Consider the following 21,080-nt stretch of genomic DNA (forward strand, 5'->3'; position numbering starts at 1 on the left):
ACTTGCACTTGAATTGTTTTCGACTTTCTTCGGGTTTTCGAGTTTTATGATTGATTCCTTGAATGTGCTCGGGGCCAATCTTTTGACTTAGTACCAAGCATTTTGACGTGCTCGGTAATCGTTGTATGCTATGTTCTGTCGAAAACGAGCTGGTTTGAGCTGGTTCGATGGCTTAGAGGTTTCAAATGAAAAATTTAAGCTTGGAAATGGACTCATGGGGTCCAAAATAGGTGAGATATGAAGTTTGGTTGACTTTCGAGTTAAGTCGGAAAGGTGGTGCCGGAAAATCGGGAAATGGTAATTTTGACCCGATTCTGGACAGGCCTGGAACGATGGGCCGAAGGCTTCAAATGTTCAATCTAACCCTGAAAATGGACTTGGGAGGTCAAATACTTGTGGGGTATGAAGTTTGTTTGGTGCTCGAGCTAAGTCGGGTGGGCGGTTACTGGAAAACTGTTGAGTTTTTCGGTAATTTTGGCGTGTTTTTGGGTTGTGCAAGAACTGTGCGATTTTTGTTGGAACTAAGGGGCTTGAGAGCTTTTTCTTGAGTGAGAAAGCTTAGTAGAAGTTGCAAGAGTTGATGGCAATGTGTGTGTGTTTTGCTTGATAATGCTTAGGCTATATTTATATAAAGCTTAGGTGCAATTAGTAAAAGCAAAGCTTAATTAATGGGGAGGCTTAAGGGAGGCGATTTGGTTGATGATCATTAGGGGTGGATGATGATGGATTGAAGCATTAATGGATGGATGGTGATAGTGGAGTGTTGAAGTGGAAGATTTAGCCCGTTTGGTTTTAGGGTCGGATTTTAAAATTTTAACTCTAACTTTAACTATACTCGCTACATAACAAAAGTCAATAACACAATTATTACTTTTTTCCCTTTTTTTTCAACTTTTAAGACCATTCTATTCAATTTTTAATACTAAATTCTCTCAACTATTTATTATTTTTCACACTTTTTCTCAACACAATCATTACAATCAAATTAAAATCAAAACTCAACTTTACTTAACTCTAAAACCAAACACACTATTTATCAAAAAAAACCAAACACTACATATTTTGAAGAGGACGACAAAGGCAAGTTGGCTTCTTGGCTTAATGAAGAAGATGACAAGGGAGGGGCGACTATTTTAGGATTTGGCAAGGGGAAGAAGATGCGGTAGGTCCCACTTGGGTTGGAGGTGAGTCGGGAAAGCTCGGGTGTCGATTGGTTGTGCGTTTGAATTTTGGGACTCGAAAGAATAGCGTATCGACAATGTGCGCGAAGAGACGATCCAGACGAGCCAAAGAGTGCCATGTTTTGCATAAGGAAGTGCTCGAGTGGTTTTGGAGCTCGGAAGTCGGTTTTGCTCTTTTCAGGCGATCAGAGCAAAGTTAGCTGTTTCTGACAGCGCATCATGTATTTGCGTTCCGCGTTTGTCGTTTTGACATGCTTTGTCATTTAGACAGAATTGTCGATCAATATGTCGGTATTGCAAATGTGGAATCAGAGACGTCCTAAAAGCATGCGAATAAATGTCTCTGACTGCTTTCTGAGTATCTCGAGGGAGTCGGAGATCATTGTGATCTTCGTTTGTCGAAAACAAATCTTGAAAGACTGTAGATAGGCATTTGAAACCTTTGAAGCACTATTTTGGAGGTCTAAATGATTTGTGCAGTTCAATCGGAGAATTCCACATTGAGCCTTGGGTTAACTAGCACTATATTAGCCAGCCACCTAGCGTCAAGTTTTCGTGAAAAGGACCTCCGGCTATGGATTTGAGTAGCTTGGAGGTCACTCGTGAAACTGAAAGCAGTTGTGTGGTCTGATTTGGCAAATTGCGTCTGACCGCTGCAGTTTTTGGGGCAATGGTAAGCTAACTTCGGTTGCCGATGTTTTGCTAGGTCATTCTCCGATTACAGGTTTTTGCTAAAAGGTTGGCTTGTTCTATAACTCGGGAGTCATTTTGGAAGCTTGAATGACTTTTGAGAAACTATTATAAGTGAGGCTCATGATTCGTAGAACTACGGAGTCTGGCTGAGCCTGACATCAGACATTGACTTTTGTCTAATGAACCGGCATTTTAGGACCTTTTCTGAAAAGTTGTCTGTATTTGTTAGAAATTGCTCCGTATAGAACAGATTTGCGAAAAATATTCGGAAACACTTATCATATGTTTGGCATTACGAGGGATTTTTGAGGCTCAATATTGATTATCTTTCGGCGGCCCGTTGAACCGATGGAAAATAGCACTATCGGCGTCGTATTCTATTGATGCGAGGTTGGGGTCTGTTTGGGCTCTCTGTTTGCTCTGTTGGAACTTTAGATTGCCTTAGAGGCTTCTCTATTAACGTGCCCCAGGGTCATATGACTATCTCTGTTGATCCAGATATGAATTGTAACTTGATGGTTTGCTGGGCGTTTTCTGTTGAAGTCCAGGTGTTATAGCGGTAAGTATTGTCGGTATCCTCTGCTAGAGCCAGTGGACCAAAATGAGTTACTAACATATGTATACATTAATTAAATTCATTTAATAAAAATTGACAAAATCAATGTCAAAGTAGAACAAGTATTGTTACTAAATTCAAATAGAAACACTTCAGTGCATGTTATCGCCATCCTTTCTGTGCGCGCCATAACTGATCAGCAATACGATCGCGTATAACATTCATTTCGGTGCTACTCTTATCCACTTCAATTCTAATTCCTGGTTCTAGTGAATTTTGAAATTCGTCGTAATTCATCCACGTGTCGCCGTACTCTAGAAATAATATGTCGTGATAATTATTGCGCCGTATAAAATTATACAAAACAAAACAAATAGGGGCAATTTGTTCGCGTGGATAAGGTTTGAAGTTTGGCATTAATCTAAGTATGGTGAATCTCCTCTTCAAAATACCGAAACAACGTTCGATGACATTACGCGTTGATGTGTGGTGCTGATTTAATAGCTCCCTCTTTGTTGTCAACATACTCTGTTAAGGAAAATCACTCCAGTGATACTGTTCCCCCTTGTACGGAGTCAAGTATCTCGGTATATTTGGAAACCATCCATTAACATAATATTGTTCTAGAAAGATCAAAAGGAAAATTACAGTTAAACATGTTAGAGTTGCAATTTTATGGAAAATGGTAAATGTATCCGCAAACAGTCACTACCACGCGATGCTGGAAATAATTCAAATGTCGCAACTTTGAAAAATATTCTTGAATCGTGTGTCGAACCCTCCCAACCTCGTCATGACATATGTAAACATCATATCGTGAGAACAAGCGACTAGTATATTTTGTGATATTTCAACATTCCAATTGCGATGAAGTACTATGTTCGTCTTAGGCACACATGTAGTCACATAGGTTCTATCGATAGCTCTGATACAATGCTGCGTGCAAATGCATAATTATATGTAACTTACATAATATAGCAAATTGAATTATTATAGTATTGAATTATCAAAAAAATACCTCAAAAAAACGCTACCTTTGATCATTTTCAATTTTCGACTACACAATAACGTTCATCTGTCTTATAAAACGGGTGTTAAGGCTTGTATTCCTCGATGAATTTTTTTGAATGCTCGGGACACCATCTCCTTCAAATGTTGGTACATTTCCGTCACTACTGCATATTGTGTACTATGTGAAATAACCAATAAGTATCTCTTCGACAGTGATACGATTCCTAGTATCAGTGATGTCACAGTGCAGCTGAAGTGTGTCACAAAGATTTATAAACACGTACGGTTCCATTCTGAAGCTCTCGAAGCATCTAATGTCACTCCTCAAAGGCCCTGATTGGGAAGTAACAAAATTTTCAACTTTGCTTAATTTAACTTGCTACCAGATAAAGACAACTAATATTTTGAAGAGGGAATGACTCTTCATTTGGAGGGACCCAAGTCGAGAATCTTTGTCCTTCGGTGACAGACCACACTATTTCCTCGAATCACTCCTAACAAAGTCGTTCTTTTTACTATTCTTCGTACGCCCTGTGCCCCTAATGCTCCTCATGGCTGGACGGTCTACAAATAATGCATGGGAGGTTAGTAATCAGTGAAATTGAGTCTTTCGAGTCAGCAATCGCAAGTTTCCGGCTTGGATTACAACTTCCTTGTGCCGATTTCACTCGAAATTTTGCAATGAACGCACCAAACCCTAAAGAACAGTATGGAGCATGAAGAAAGGAGGAGCTTTTGAGGGGTTCTGTTGGGTAGGATGACCCCTACCTAATGGTACTCTTATTGCCATCGACCGTAAGCAAATAAATAAATAAATAAATATATATATATATATATATATATATATTAGCACAAATCAAACCAAGGCAAATGGTGAGTCCCTCATTCTTCAAAATATAGGTTGTCTTTGCCAGGTAGTAAGTTAAATTAAGCAGAATTGAAAAATTTTTTACTTGCCAAGTAAGTACTTTGGGGAGTAACGTTAGATACTGTGAGAGTTTTAGAATAGAACCGTATGTGTTTAGAAATCTCTGTGACACACTTCGGTTGCGCTGTGACATCAATGATACTAGGAATGGTATAACAGTCGAGGAGATGTTCGCAATGTTCTTATTGGTTATTTTACATAGTACGCGATATGTAGTAGTAGCAAAAAGATACCAACATTCGAAGGAGACAGTGTCCCGAAGGAGACAAGTCATAACACTTGTTCTTATAAGACAGATGAACGTTATTGTGCAGCCGAAAATTGAAAATGTTTGAAAGTGGCATTTCTTTAAGGTTTTTTTCTGATAATTCAATACTGTAATAATTCAATTCGTTATATTATGTAAGTTACATATAATTATCCATTTGCACGCGGCATTGTATCGAAGCTATCGATGGAGCCCATGTGACTGCATGTGTGCCTCAGGCGAACATAGTACCTTATTGTGATCGAAATGTTGAAATATCACAAAATATATTAGCCGCTTGTTCTCACGATATGATATTTACAGATGTCATGACGAGGTTTAGAGGGTTCGACACACGATTCAAGAATATTTTTCGAAACTGCGACATTGAAATTATTTCTTACGCCGTGTGGTGGTGAGTGTATTTTGACACATTTACTATTTTCCATGCATGTTTTGTTTGGAAAAGACATTTTCATGCTATATTGCGACAATAATATAGATTGCAAATTACACAAAATCCGAGAACGGACTTAAAATGGGGAGAGTAGCCTCGTGCAACCCGTACGAGTCTAAGAGACTCTCGGCCATTTCTGCTTGGAGAAAACCGAGAGGTCTCATGGCCTACATCGGGTTCCACGAGTTTTCCCCGTCTCGTTTCGAATAATTTCTCACATGCTCAAGCAACAAACACGATAAATGACACGATTAAATTAAAGTCAGTATTTTCCATGAATCGATAAATTAATACCGACTTCATGGGTGTGGGAAAACATAAAAATTCGGGAATCAACTCAAATCGGGATAAGAAAACCAATTATAACCCGGAAAAACCAACAAAGGGGCCACGGTTACCTTTTCTCAAAGGAAACCCGTGAGCCTCTTTGGTCGTTCGGGATTAAATCGGTCTCTTTAACTTCAATTTAAATGTTTCCCGACATGCTAGCACATTAAACGATGATAAACAAATATGATATAATAAGAAAATTGCATAATATTAAAATTTGGGAGTAAAACTTACATAAAAATGCCTTATGACTCCGTAAACACAACAAAATATAAAAGTCCTAACTCCTCTAAGTAGGAAATGGTCATACCTAGTCCCGAGATATGGGATGAGACTACAAAAAGTCGGGTTGGACCTTTGTTGGGTCGAGTTTGGGCTATGTTGGCATTGCACAAACCCGAATAGCCTTAACAGACCCGGTTGGAAACTGAACAGACCTGACTAGCACAAGTCTGGTCGGACGTCGCCACGGAGGCTCCCGATGGAATTTTGATGCAAGGTCAACGTCTGGAAAACATAGTACGTTTGGAAAAACAGACCCGACTGGGCAGTTTCGGGTCGGACGTCACTGTGGTGTCTTCCGATGGAATTTTGAGGCAAGGCCAACGACTCCCGACTCCTAACTCACCTCCGGAGGTGGCTGTGGTGGTCGTTTTGCGAAAAGAGTTTCGGATCGACCTGATCTGCATGAAAACCGCACAAACAGTCAGAAATTTCGACCCGACTGGGCAGTCGGGCTGTTTTTCTTCTTGGGGTTAAACTAACGGGTTTTTCTTCCATTGTATTGATGGGGAAGAGATAAGAGCATTGATGGGCATTAATGAAGATGGAGTGTAAGAATGGAATGGTAGGCTTGATATTTCCATGGAAGGATAAGGCAAGTTGAATGAAAGTAGAAGACAATGAGAGGGGCGGCAATGGCATGGATGAGGCGGCCATGAGTGTGGCCGTGGGCCCCACGGGTCACAAGGGAAGTTCGGGCCAAAGTTCGGGTTTCGATTCATCGCGTGTTCGAGGTTCGTGGATCAAACGAACGTCGAATTGTCATTGTGCACGCGAAAATGATTTAATCGAGCCCGAAATCGTCCATTTTGCCCAAAGGAAGATTTGTGCGATTTTGGCTCGGAAGCCGGTTTTACTCATTTTAGGCATTCAGAGCAAAGTTAGCCATTTCAGAATGCACATCTCTTGTCTGTATTCCAAATTACACTCCATCTTCTTTAATGCCCATCAATGCTCTTATCTTTTCCTCATCAATGCAATGGAAGATGATTGGGTTGATTTTTCTCTAAGCTAGCCGCCCACCCCTTTAATCATGCTTTCATTGCACTTTTCTTCACTTAATTGTCATTATGCTTAGCTTATATATGCATTTTATGTCATTAAGCTAATCACAAGTCACCACACATCATCTCTCTAGCTTTCTCACTCTTGAAATCCTCTGAAGAACTCAGAAAAATCGCAGCTCTAGTTCAGCAAACACCAAGCAAGAACATCAAAGACTTAAGTTGGAATCATCCCAGCTTAAATTCAAACTTCACCAAACTTCACATCCCACATGTTTTCGACCTCCTCTATCCATTTTCGGGCTTAGATTTTAGTTTTGGAGCCTCCAACCTATCGGAACAAGCAACCACGGAATCAGATCCCGTTTTGGCCTTTCACGGGTCAGAAATGCCAACCCGGATTCCAAGCCCTTCCAAGTCGGTTTGAGCTACCAAAACCCATCAATCACCTCCCCACACAACCGTAGGGTGTCAAGGAGTCAAGAAATCCAAGAAAAACCCGTCGATATAACCCCGGGAAGAAGAAACAACCCGATTGCCTAGTCGGGTCGAAATTTCTGACTGTTTGTGCGGTTTTCTTGTAGATTGGGTCGATCCAAGACTCTTTTCGGAAAATGACCACCATAGCCACCTTTGGAGGTGAGTTAGGAGTCGGAAGCCGTTGGCCTTGCCTCAAAATTCCATCGGAAGACACCGCAGTGACGTCCGACTCAAAAACTGCCCAGTCAGGTCTATTCTCTAGACGTACTCTGTTTTTCGTGATCTTTGCAGTTCTATACGGGTCGACCCGATAACTTTGGGAGCAAACGACCACCACGGTCACCTAGAGGGGTCCCTTAGCTACCCAGAGCCGTTGACCTTGCCTCAAAATTCCATCGGGAGCCTCCGTGGCGACGTCCGACTTGACTTGTGCCAGTCGGGTCTGTTCAGTTTCCAGACGGGTCTGTTAAGGCTATTCGGGTCTGTGCAAGGCCAAAACAGCCCAAACCCAACCCAACAAAGGTCCAACCCGACTTTTTGCAGTCACATCCCGTATCTCGGAACTAGGTATGATAATTCCCGACTTAGAGGAGCTAGGACTTTCACATTTTGTTGTGTTTACGGAGTCATAAGGCGTTTTGATGCAAGTTTTACTCCCAAATTTTAATATTATGCAATTTCCTTATTATATCATGCATGTTTATCATTGTTTAATGTACTAGCATATCAGGAAACGTTTAAATCGAAGTCGAGGAGATCGATTTAAACCTGAACGACCAAAGGGGCTCACGGGTTTCCTTTGAGAAAAGGTAATCATGGCCCCTTTGTTGGTTTTTCCGGTTATAATCGGTTTCCTTATCCCCATTTGAGTTGATTCCTGAATTTTTATGTTTTCCCACATCCATGAAGTCGGTATTATTTTATCGATTCCCTAAATAACTTGTTTGTGCATGTTTCCATGTTTGAATGTGTTATTTAAATAATGGCAATACCGAATTTCTTTTAATCGTGTCATTTGTCGTGTTTGTTGCTTGAGCATGCGAGAAATGATTCGAAACGAAACGGGAAAAACTCGTGGAACCTGATGTGGGCCATGAGACCTCTCGGTTTTCTCCAAGAAGAAATGGCCGAGAGCCTCTTAGACTTGTACGGGTTGCACGAGGCTTTCTCTTCCCGTTTTAAGTCCGTTCTCGGATTTTGTGTAATTTGCAATCTATATTATTGTCGCAATATCGCATGAAAATGTCTTTTCCAAACAAAACATGCATGGATTTGAGTATCAATGACTCATTTGGGTCCATTTAGTTATGAAGATATTTTCGGTCATTGAACCAAATTATCCTCGATCCTTATGGAATCGTCTTGGTCGCCGAGTCACGAATCGTTTTCATAATTAATGCATTCGGCACAACCCTTAACCATTAATTTCACGAATTGGTTAATCGAGACGCTCACACGGTTAATTCATTCAATTTAAACAACTTTGCTTGAATTTGACATTAATATGTAACTCGCGTCGACGAATTACAAAACGATGTTAATGCCCTTTTTCAAAATACGCATACTTCCAAACCCGTGACATGCAATACGAAGTAACATGGACATCTAGGAGAAACTTGTATGTTTTGACTTGAGTTTCACCCGACTTCAGGTAATTCAGGTCGGAATACAAAAACTCCTTTTAGACCACTTCCGGATAGATTGACCAAATATTTTGCTTTTATGGGGTTCTCGCATAACCCTGAAAGATCCAAGGAATTGGTCAACACCGGTTACAGGCCGAGGTGGCCGGTATTGTGTTGTTTCCCTTTTCTGAAAATACATTTTCAAGTCAAGAGCAAGAACATCATTTTGTGATTTGGCGACACCCTAGGGGTTAGTTTGATGGAAACACGATGGTATTGGAATATGAACGGGCTACCTGTTCAGGCGCAGGATCATCTGCATAGTTCAGGGTGCTAGTCGGGTATTCTGTATCAAAATACAATTACTTGACTAATCATTTCACTCGATCTAACCAAATGCTAGAAAATGGTTAAGTGGAACTCTAGGTTCCAAATCTAGAGTCAAAACACAAGTTTGGATGAATTCAGTGTAACTTCAGTGTCACAATACCGAATCATTGTAAAAGCAATCCAAACACAGGAAACTTGATTATGGACTCCGATATGTCAGGTTCTCAAACTAAAGCCGAATGCTAAAATATTGGCACGTGCTTGTTTGTCTAGGGTAGGATTTGCATGCCAAAATACCCCAGATCAACAATTTGTTAAAACACGTACACTTGACAGTAACAAACACTTTGTCTGTTATTAACATGTTGTGTGTTACCTTTCTGCACATGCTTGCCATGTGGGTCGAGCCTGATCCCTAGGTCGAATAATATTAGGGCTCAACGCCCTAATCATCGTTCAACAGGGTCCAACGCCCTAATCATCACTCACAGGGTCCGACGCCTTATTCAGTGAGAGCGTGCATCGAGTTCCATTTCTTCGGTTTTTTTTCACTAAACTCACGGTGAGTTGGAGCGGAATAATAACTGAACGCGAATCGACTGAATTCAACCCTTTTTTTGTAATTTGTATTTATTATTTTCAAGAGCATTGTAATGATTTTATTTTGTATATTCATTATGTAAGAATTCCAATTGGTAAGCGAATGATCCGAGAGTCGAATTAATCGAGTCGGTCTAATGCTTGCCTAAAGGAAAGTAAATCCAAGATCTCGCGGTTCTGGTTCACGTAGGGATTCAACCTACATGGTTTGATGAACTGTAACGCGAGATTGTGAACTAATTCCTTGACACACAGATTTACTTCTCTCTCGGCTTCTCAAGCGATATTGTTTGATTTGTCGAACTTACGGTGTCAAAACGTGCGAGCCGAGCGCAACTTAGGGTGTGTTTGTTTTTTTAAATTTTTTTAACTCAACTCAACTCAACTCCACTTATCTTCAATTCAACAGCACAATTATTATTATTTTTTCAGGGGAAAATTTTTTTAACCATTCAATTCAAGGGGGAATATTAAAGGCTCTCAAGGATTCATTACTTTTTCACAATTCAACAACACAATCATTACTCAATCATTACTTTCTCTCAATTATTTATTATTTTTTAACATTTTACTCATAATTCAACAATACAATCATTACAAACCAATTAAAACTAAAACTCAACTCAACTCAATTATAAATCCAAACGCACTCTTAATTCATGCGGTAAATAATAAAACATGCAAGCCTAACAAACCAGATTAACGAAAGGGCGTGCGGAATATAGGCCCGCACGTAACATGAACCCCGAACTCGGACTTTCTGGTTCCGCACAGATGAATGCCTTAACAACAACTAGGTGTTCCATACCCCTAGACCCGGGTAACTTATCCGCCCTCGACCTTCGGGTCATAAAATGATAAGTGGCGACTCTTTCTCACGGGTGTCCGTCACGCGTCCCTACGGGAAGGTGGACACTCCCAAGCTGCGCAATCCAAAAGCGCGCATGCGGGCCCCGACGATATTCCACATTCGGGTCTGTACAGCTTGGCGATTCCACTAGGGATTTACTTAGTGGGTTCGGGCTCGATCCCGTTTGCTTTGCTTGCATGTTTATTTACCGCTTTCCGTACATTTATTTCAAGCATATTTACTTTCTTCACTTGCATTGCATCATCCTAGCGGAATTCTAAGTACCTCGCCTGAAATCTCACGGGCGCCGAAATAGGAAGCTAGGTTAGTTAGAAGTTCCGAGTAAGGGAATGGATCGAGTAGGCTCTACCCCCGATTCGGCCCTCAAAGATCCCCGCTCGATTTCAAAGAATTGACGCCCTTGAATCGAGAGCCCCCATCCCTAGTTAGTGGTTTTCCCAGTAGAACACTGAAACCATGCATAAACAGGGATCGTCATGCTGGACCAAAATTGCCTTCATGCTGCCAACCGACCCAAAGTTCGATCTTTGAGTCGGCCCCTAGTTTTCTTTTAGGCGGGCCTTTTGTTGTTTTTCTACAATGAGCGATGTACATTGTAACAGATAAAGTTATATTTTACTTTTCTGCATTGCATGCATGTTTTCAAAACAACCTAGGACATTGCATTGGTTTGGTTTTAAACGTTGAACCGACATTCTCTCCATTTAGGTAAGGATGGATCGCTCACATCCCTGTCTTAGGCTCAATGTCATCATCACACCAGCAGCGGACATCATGCGCCTTTGGAGAACATTCTGCCTTGTTGACCGCGTATTTCTCCGACTCATCATAGGAGACTTGACACTGCTTGCTGATTCTCCCATTGATTGGACCTTGCTCAGAGTAGCAATAAGCTTCTGGGACACTCAGCACGCTGTATTCAACTTTCAAAGGACAGAGCTAGCCCCTACAGTAGAGGAATACGAGGCACTCATTCAGAAGCCCGTCCCCACTCGCGACATCGTGGTGCCCAACTAGTATGCCGCGATATAGAGTAGACTAGCCGTTCTTTTAGGTCTTCGTGGTAAAGAAATTCGTCGCGAGCTTCAGTATGGATGGGAGCACGGCATTAGGAATGATTGGCTTATAGACTTCATACACATCCGTGTACTCTGTGCTACCGGAGAGTCTTATCAGCTTGACGCCTGCCACGGATTCATCCTGCTCATCTTCGGGACTATTCTGTTCCCGCACGCATCCGACCTCATAGACGAGGCACTTACCCAAGTCGTCCTCCAAGTAGTACCATAGTTATGTTGAAGCCGTCTTGATTGAGACTGTTCGGTCTCTTGACTATGTACGAGAGGTTCGGCGTTGCAGAATGAGAGGGTCTCTGCACCTCCTGTAGATTTGGCTCCTCGCACACATCAGACCGTTCGGCTTATCCAACCCATTTTCCTACATCACTGACGAACGCTCCCTCATTGCTCGTCTGCTTCGAGCGTAATTACATCGATTGGAGGCAATTCATGGAGGATCTTACTCCAACACAATTTCTGTGGGTCGCTCGCTGGAATCCCGGCGGTCCCATGGCTATCGGATGTCCATCAGTGGTAGGACTTCCTTTAATCAGTCATTTGGGGAGCACACTTGTTTTCCCAGGTCGAGTCATCAGACAACTCGGCGGCTTACAGGATATTCCCACCGAAGCGAACCGCACTCCTCACAGGTTCATGTGGGCAGACACTTCAGCTTCGCTCCCAGAGAGGTTTCTACGAGTCCGAGAAGCTCGACGCTTGTGGGGTACACGGACTATTCAACAGCTTTATTTCTCGGAACATCCCATTGACGAGGAGCAAGATTTCTCTGCTACCACGGCATATGTGGCTCAGTTCCACCCGCAGGGGTTAGCACCTGTTCATCAGCCTCGAACGACACCGATTCCACGAGCTCCCCCAGTATCCATTCCCGATGCCGAGAGTTCCGCCCAGGCCGCAGCGCGCACAGAACTGCAATCTATCAAGGAAGAACGAGATCGACTTCGATGCGAGCTCGTTGACACTCGCGCAGAGCTTGCAGAGCACAGAGAGCTCGAAAGGGAACTAGCTCACCCACGCGCGCACATTGCGAACCAAGACCGGGAAATAGCGAGTTTGAGCGCTACTTTTGACCGAGTGCGTGCAGAAAAGCGCAAATTCCCCATCCTTGAGTTCACTAGTCAGCAACGTCTTTTTGCTCCGTTCAGACCTACGCAACGCTCACTCGGCTATCGGGCGTAGTAGGATGTCGGTTTTATGTTTACGTTCCTTTCTTTTTCAAAAGTACTATCTTTGTAAATTATGAAACTTAAATCAAGTCGATGTAATGGCATTAGTGTTTTGAAACTCATGCATTTCATACAGTTCATTCATTTACATCATTTATTTTGACACTCGAGTCAATCAAACATCAATCGTGCTTATACATTTATACATACAGGTAATCGCAATTGGCGACGTTGCATTGTTACAACACTCGCTTGAGAGCTAGAATGCCGGAGGAAATACAACACACTAGGCCCGAGGAGGATAATCCACCAACTCCGATGCATTCTTAACCGCCTATATTACAAGCTTTATCGCCCCCAACACCCACAGGCATTCCACCAGGGTATTCGAGCGCTCCTTCAGTGCATCTCTCGCTACCAACAGTTCAGTCATCTTCCAACTCCGACGATTCTGCGAGTATCGCGGCACTCGAGGGAATGGTCAATCAACTTGCAGCTAATATGGCCACGAATATGAATGAAATCATGACCATGTTCCGAGATCAGAATCGGGCTTCCTCGAGCTTCACTCCGCCTCTGGAGCACAGGACAACTGTAGATCCGAACTCGGTGGTCCCACCGATTTATGTTTCGGAAAAGGAGGACGTGTCTTTCTCTATAATGACGCACGTGCAGGCAGTCTATCTGATCAATGATCCTCTGCCGCCACCCCCTGTTCCTACGTCTGTTCCATTGCCACTAGCAGCCTTTCTATTTGCAGACTCCGCTGTGCATGCACCGCCGCCATTAGCCATGCCGGCTCAACACCCTGTCTACACAGTGCTACATCCAACAGTTTCTTCGATGATGAGTGCACTCGCTCCTGCACATATCGCTGAGCCTTTTCCTTTCCAAGCTTCACAACCCTACATGGGCCTTTCTTATCAAACTCCACCTCCACTAAATATTCCTCCCCTTGAACTTGGCACGCCTTCTCAGGTAGCCCATGTAGCTCCACTGACAAACTTTCTCCTCGAAGCGGAGACACAACAGGACAAAAGACCGAAAAAGATGGAAGAGACGATCAAAGCCCTCCGAGCAGGGAGTTCTCGTTTTGATTACGACGATCACAACTGGATTCTCTTCCCGGGCATGCCACTGCCCCCTAAGATCAAAATCCCGGACTTCGAGAGGTATGACGGGACCAAGAATGCGCGACATCATCTCCGTCACTATCAGAGCAAAATGTTGTCATACTAGGATTACGAAGAGTTTGTCATTTAGACTTTTCAAGATAGTCTTATGGGATCAGCCTTAGATTGGTTTATGACCTTGAAGGCCAGTGACATCCCTACATGGACATATCTCTCTCAAAAGTTCCTTGATCAGTATCGATTCTGCGTGGAGACACCCCCTACTCTCCTCGATCTCAACTTGATGCAAATGAAAGAAGATTAGACCTTTGAGGCATATGCAGCCAAGTGGAGGGGAAAAGCAGCGAAACATATTCCCCTGATCACCGAGTAACAACAAGTCCAGCTGTTCCACTCCACGCTCAGGGGTGCATACTATTCACACCTTTTGGTTCATACTTCCTCATTCTCAGACCTGATCGAAGTAGGAAAGAAGCTTGACATGGGTGTTAAGCTAGGGATGATTGATGGCCCATCGAGGAAGAAGGACGGAGAGACATCGAAAAAGCAGACTGTTGGAACCTCCAGGAGAGGCAAGGATACGACCATTGGCACCGTTAATTCCGAGCGCCAGACTTCGCAGCCAATTTCGGTGGACTACACCCCTGCACCGCAGACTTCTCAGGCATATGCACACCCTGTGCATTATACGCAGTTCTATCCAGCGCAGCAGGCATACTCCCCAACTATCCCCACTGTTATTCAGCCGCCGCCGCCGCAACAGTATGCTCCTGCTCAGGCTCAACAAGGTAGACCCCCCGACTTCGAGATCTCCTCAGCCGGCTCAACGTGCTCCAGCCCCGAGAACTCAACAGGGCAATGCTGCTCAATCGCGTCCGCGCAAGCAGTACACCACTCTACCGGCTCTTCCCTCCCAAATATTCAGGCAGCTTATCGCAGGCAATAAGATCAAAACAAAGGTGCCCGGTCCTAACTTCGACCCCATAGTGTAGAATCAAAACTTGCGCTGTGAATTTCATCAGGGTGCTCCTGATCACACCCAGGATAATTACTGAAGACTTCGGGACAAAATCCAAGAGATGATTGACACAAGACAGATTTCCTTCAATGAGGTGAAACAGCTGAATGTGCACGTGAACCCTCTCCCTGACAATGGATCAGGTCCAGGACCTTTCATCAATATGATTAGCATAGCTGCTATCGGAGAAGAAGAAGACGTTCATGTGACTTCGGTTCCGTTCATCATCCACTGTACTCCAGCAGAAGTGGTAGCTACTTCCGCCCCATTCATCATCGAGGTTCCTGCAAAGGAACCATATCAGGACCACCAAGTTCCCTGGAATTACGGGGGCGAGGTCGCCAATACGAGGCAGGAAACGAGCGCGATGGGTATAACGGGCTCAGGTCGCGTTTATCAGGGCCCAAAGCCTGCGGACAAAGGGAAGGCTCCTGCTGCTTCATTCTCAACCATTCTAGAAGCCGCACCACTCCCGAAGCTTTCATGAAGGTGATCAAAGCAAGTGAGTACAAGGTCGTTGAGCAGATGGACAAGTCACCGGAATGGTAGGCTTAATATTTCCACGGAAGGATAAGGCAAGTTGAATAGAAGAAGAAGACAATGGGAGGGGTGGCAATGGCATGGATGAGGTGGCCGTGAGTGTGGTCGTGGGCCCCATGGGTCACAAGGGAAGTTCGGGCCAAAGTTCGGGTCTTGATTGATCGCGTATTCGATGTTCGTGGATCAAACGAACGTCGAATTGTCATTGCGTGTGCGAAAATGATTTAATCGAGCCCAAAATCCTCCATTTTGCCCAAAGGAAGATTTGTGTGATTTTTGGCTCGGAAGCCGGTTTTGCTCATTTTAAGCATTCAGAGCAAAGTTAGCCATTTCGGAATGCGCATCTCTTGTCTGTATTCCGAATCGGTCGTTTTTACATGCATTTTCAATCAGACTGAGTTATTGACCAATAAGCCGGTATTGTCAATGTGAAACCGGAGACGTCCTAAGAGTCCGAAGGCAAATTTCTCAGAATGCTTTCTGAGTTGCTTGGGCGAGCCGGAGATCACTGTAATCTCTGTTCGTTTAGAATTAGGCTCGAAGGATTGAAAAATTGCATCTGAAACCCTAAAACGGTGTTCTGATGGTCTAGATGGATTGTGAGATTTCGTCTGAGGATTTCACGTTGAGCGTTGAGATGAGTATCACTGGGTTTGCCAACCATCCGGCGTCAAGTTTCCATGAAAAGGACCTCTGTTTATGAATTTCCATTGAAAACGGACTTTTCTACTCTTTGGAGGTCACTTGGAAAACTGAAAGAGATATTGTTGTCTGATTTGCCCAACTGCATATGTCCCCTGCAGTTTTCTAGGCAATGCATGACTAACTTGGTTTGCTCAATCATTTCAACCTTAACATTCTCGAGCACCGATAAACATGGCTCCACATCCTTTTTTGTGCATGTCAACAGATGCTTGAGACGAAAAATTCCATCGGTCAAGATATTACTACTATAATTGAATTTCACTTTCTTCCCGTTGCCATCGACATCACACTCATGATGCCATCCAACATCAGTCCTACTTCTAGTAGCATTTATCCTTACTTCTTTAGTTGTAAAAGCAAAAACTGACCTTTTATTGGTGGAAGCTAAAGCTGACATTTGTTCTCTTCTCTTCTTTGTATGAAAAAACAATCAATCATTAATTAGTTATCAAATTAGAGGAACCATATAACCCACTCAAATATTGTACCAAGTCCTTGAGAAAATTGCAAATCTAGAAGTTACATCAAGAATAGAGAGAAGAGCCAATCCATCACTTAATGCATATATGTAATATATATATATACACGTATATATATATACATGAAAAGGGATCAATAAGTTGCTGCATAGGTCAACCAAATTCGTAATTCCATTAGTATGAACTAGAAATCAACAATAAGCCCAAGTTCATTTCAGATTCGTAATAAGCAATTAGTGACTCAAAAGCTATAAACCATCCAAATGAAGTCAGAAATCTCAAATCAGTATAAAGAGGGCCAGGTAAGGCTTTTCTTCGAAGCCTAATTCAAATGTTGAAACTGTAAAGTAGGAGAAAATGGGGAGCAATTGGGGAGGGGTTGTTCACCCTTATTGAGGCTTGACACCAGTTAAGACGAGCAACAGTGGATGCCTGCAAAATTGAAAGCCCTAAAATGGAGAATTCTCACTTCTATTACTTCGGATTGGCAGAGATTGAACGTGGGTAGGGCAGCGGGCGCAAAATTGGTAACGTATCATGATCATGATCGGAGCCGATGTGGAATCACTCGCCTTTGATGTCAAGCTCTCAATTGTCGAGTGTCAAGTGTGGAGTCGAGAGTGAAAGGAGAAGCAGAGTCGAGTGTAAAAGGAGGAAGAGAATGAAGATAGAGGTATGTGGCTGTGTGCTCCAAATTACAGAATTTGGCCTTTTAATTTTTTTTTAAAAAAGCCCCAAATTGCATAATTTGTCTGAAACGTTAAACTCGCATACAAACAAACAATTCCAACGATTGAATGGAGTTAAATCGCATTCCAGGCCGTTTCTAAGCAAACATTCGATTTATCAACTGATAGCTCGGCAGCCCATGTGGAGGTGTAAAATCGTCCAATTCCACGATGTAGAATCGCGATTTTAACAACATTAGATAGGATGTAAGTGAATGAATTTGATATGAGATTGAACGCATTTTATAGAGAGGAAGTGATAGAAAGGCTAGTTTCCAACGGGTAGTTTTTTTAGATTTAGATTAATTAGTAATTTTCAATAAGACATGCTATTAGTGAAATATAAATTTTATTAAATGGATGATATTACAATAGTACACCATTCGATTAATTTAGAAATTATAAATACGGTTGAAATGAAAATTACAACTACATAAAGGGGAACACATTTCCTATAATATCTGCTATCAATTGTTCATGAATGACACATGCTTCCAGTGGCATGAAAGACTTGTTTATAGAAATGAAATGCGACAACAGTTTCAAATCCACCAATTGGGTATGCGGCGCACGCCTTTTCTTTACCGTAATTTCCTCCTTCTTTAGCTCGGCTTCCAGTTATCTCATCTTGAACTCCTCTACCTTAAGCTTTCTCGTGTGGTCATACCTAGACATTCTCGAATCACTTCGGGCTGAGATAACTTCGACCGCCTTATCGGAGAAAGAACCTTCTTACCTTTTGTCTTTGTCTTTGTTGTGTCTCTACATTCTGGACAAGGGAAAGGGCCCACATTCACATCAGGGTTGGATGATGTTGTGTAACCCTGGAAGCATTTGTCTTAGTTCTCTTTGAACTATTAGTTGGATCCTAAACTGGTCTCCATTCGGCTCCTTCCGTAGTATCTTCCAATGCAACAACACACTGAAATTTAATTTCGTTTTGTGCTAATCTTTATAGTTGGTGCGCCACCTCCATGACATGGTCTTCATTCGCTCCACAGCAATCTTGTAGCATCCTTGGAAGCTCCCACAAAATCGGTTGTTCTTATACCACCGTTGCTTCAATGTGCTATATGTTTTCTTTAAGAAGATGGCGTTGTTGTGTTGGCAGCAATGTTCGTTGATTTTGTCACAGAATTGTCCGGCGGTTTGATCATCATCGACCACGGAATCTTTCCCATCTGATAACCAATGACTTATATGTAATAAAAACTTAATTAGCCTTAATAAGTCACAAAATTGAACGATAATTCAAATAGCTATTCGGACAAATAGAATACTATCAAATTAACTTAATTTCATTAGTATAGGAACTTGGAAATTCAAACCGAAACAAAGGCGAAACCGAAAGATACGAGAGAGAGCCGAGTCCTGTGTTAGACACAAACCCCTTGAAACAGAATTGTCCCCTCCTGGGTGCTTGAGGTTACGTGGACAATCGTTTCCCAGGATAAAACGGCAACAAGCGAAGCAGCAGCACAAACAGCAACGCTTCAGCGAACTCGAAGAGAAGCGTGAACACTTTTGAGGTCGAATTCTCTTCTTGTTTTTCAATCGGCTACAGGAAGCAATGGAAGGCAGGAGGCTTTTTCTCTTGTTCTATTTCCTTTTTGCCGTGTGCCCCTTTTATAGACTATGGGTTCCATCCGTTATATGACTCTTCCTATTCTCCATTTATGGGGAATAATTAACATATATTCAATATATATGTTAATGACATTTGATTATTCATGAATGCAATCCATTCATTTCTTGTAACCGCCAAGAAAATCAAGAGTCATTAGCTCGTGAGCAATTTCCTCATTCACCCATTAGCCATAATTTCCAACAATCCCCCACATGAATGGAAATTGTTTTGTTTCGACTCGTAGATAGTGTTCACCAGTTGAACCTGTATAGGATAGGTAGGTGTCACCACCTTTGAACCTTCCCTTGTGAAAATGCATGTACTTTACTAGCAGTCCAATAGACACGATGTCCTTGAATTGTTCCACTGTTTTGTGTAAAGATATTACACACCTCACACAAGATTCAACTGACTTCCTTCAGTTCTCATAGTTGTGTCCTTTTTTGCCATGGAACACCGTTCTGGTTCTGCGAGAGTTTCTGAAGAATTAAGTCCATAAAAATTCTCCTCTAAAGCGGCCCCACTTTTCTCTCACATAGGTGATTTCACATATCATTAAAGCAATTTAGATTGCTAGCCTTATCCGTTTATCACTGTTTCATCAAGGAATGGTCCAGGGATTTTCTCCCTCACAGTGATTTAATTCGGTTCTATAACTTGGTTGTCCCATTGAACCTAGATCTTGGGATCTCCAGTCAGCTAGGTTGGGTGTCCGCTATAAAACCTTTCCTCTAATGGACTTTAGACCCATTCCCTTTGACAACTTCTCAAACTGTTCTTTACTTAACCCTTTGGTTAGCGGATCCGCTATATTATCCTTTGACCGCACGTAGTCAATAGAGATAATTCCAGTTGAGATCAGTTGTCTAATGGTGTTGTGTCTACGACGTATATGTCTAGACTTACCATTATACATATTACTTTGTGCCCTTCCAATTGCCGTTTGACTGTCACAGTGGATACAAATTGGTGGCACTGGTTTTTCCCATTGAGGAATGTCCTCTAGAAAATGGCGTAGCCATTCAGCTTCTTCTCCACATTTATCCAGAGCAATAAACTCAGATTCCATTGTGGACCTAGCGATAACAGTTTGTTTCGAGGACTTCCATGAAACTGCTGCACCTGCTAGTGTGAACACATATCCACTAGTGGATTTTGAATCCGTTATATCAGATATCCAATTCGCATCACTGTATCCCTCTAGGACAGCTGGATATCTGGTATAGTGCAGCCCGTAATCTCGAGTGTATCTAAGGTATTTGAGAACCCTGACAATTGCCTTCCAATGGTCTCCACTCGGATTACTCGTATATCTACTGAGTCTACTAACCGAGTATGCAATATCAGGCCTAGTACAACTCATCAGATACATCAGACTTCCAATGACCCGCGAGTATTCTAACTGAGAAATACTCTCTTTTCTATTCTTTGATAGATGAAGATTATTGTCTATTGGAGTCTTTGAAATTCCAGAATCATTTTTGGTAAATTTTTCCAGAATTTTATCTATGTAGTGTGACTGACTCAAAATTAGTCCATCTGATGTTCTCATGATTTTAATTCCTAAAATCACATCAGCGAGTCCCATATCTTTCATATCAAATCTTGAATTCAACATATTCTTCGTAGATTTGATCATTCTGTCATCACTACCAACAATGAGTATGTCATCCACGTAGAGACATAAAATGACGTAACCATTTTCTGTTTCTTTAATGTATACACATTTATCACACTCATTGATCTTAAATCCTTTGGAAATCATTGCATTATCGAATTTTTCGTGCCACTGTTTTGGCGCTTGTTTGAACCCATACAATGATTTGACCAATTTACAGATTTTCCTTTCTTTTCCTGGAGCCACGAACCCCTCGGGTTGTTCCATATAGATTTCTTCATCTAAATCTCCATTTAGGAAAGCTGTTTTCACATCCATTTGATGAACTTCCAAATTACGCAATGCCGCAACTGCAAGTATCATCCTAATGGAATTTATTCTTGTCACAAGAG

Source organism: Punica granatum, chromosome 8 (genome assembly GCF_007655135.1).
Source record: "Punica granatum isolate Tunisia-2019 chromosome 8, ASM765513v2, whole genome shotgun sequence".
Taxonomy (NCBI): domain Eukaryota; kingdom Viridiplantae; phylum Streptophyta; class Magnoliopsida; order Myrtales; family Lythraceae; genus Punica; species Punica granatum.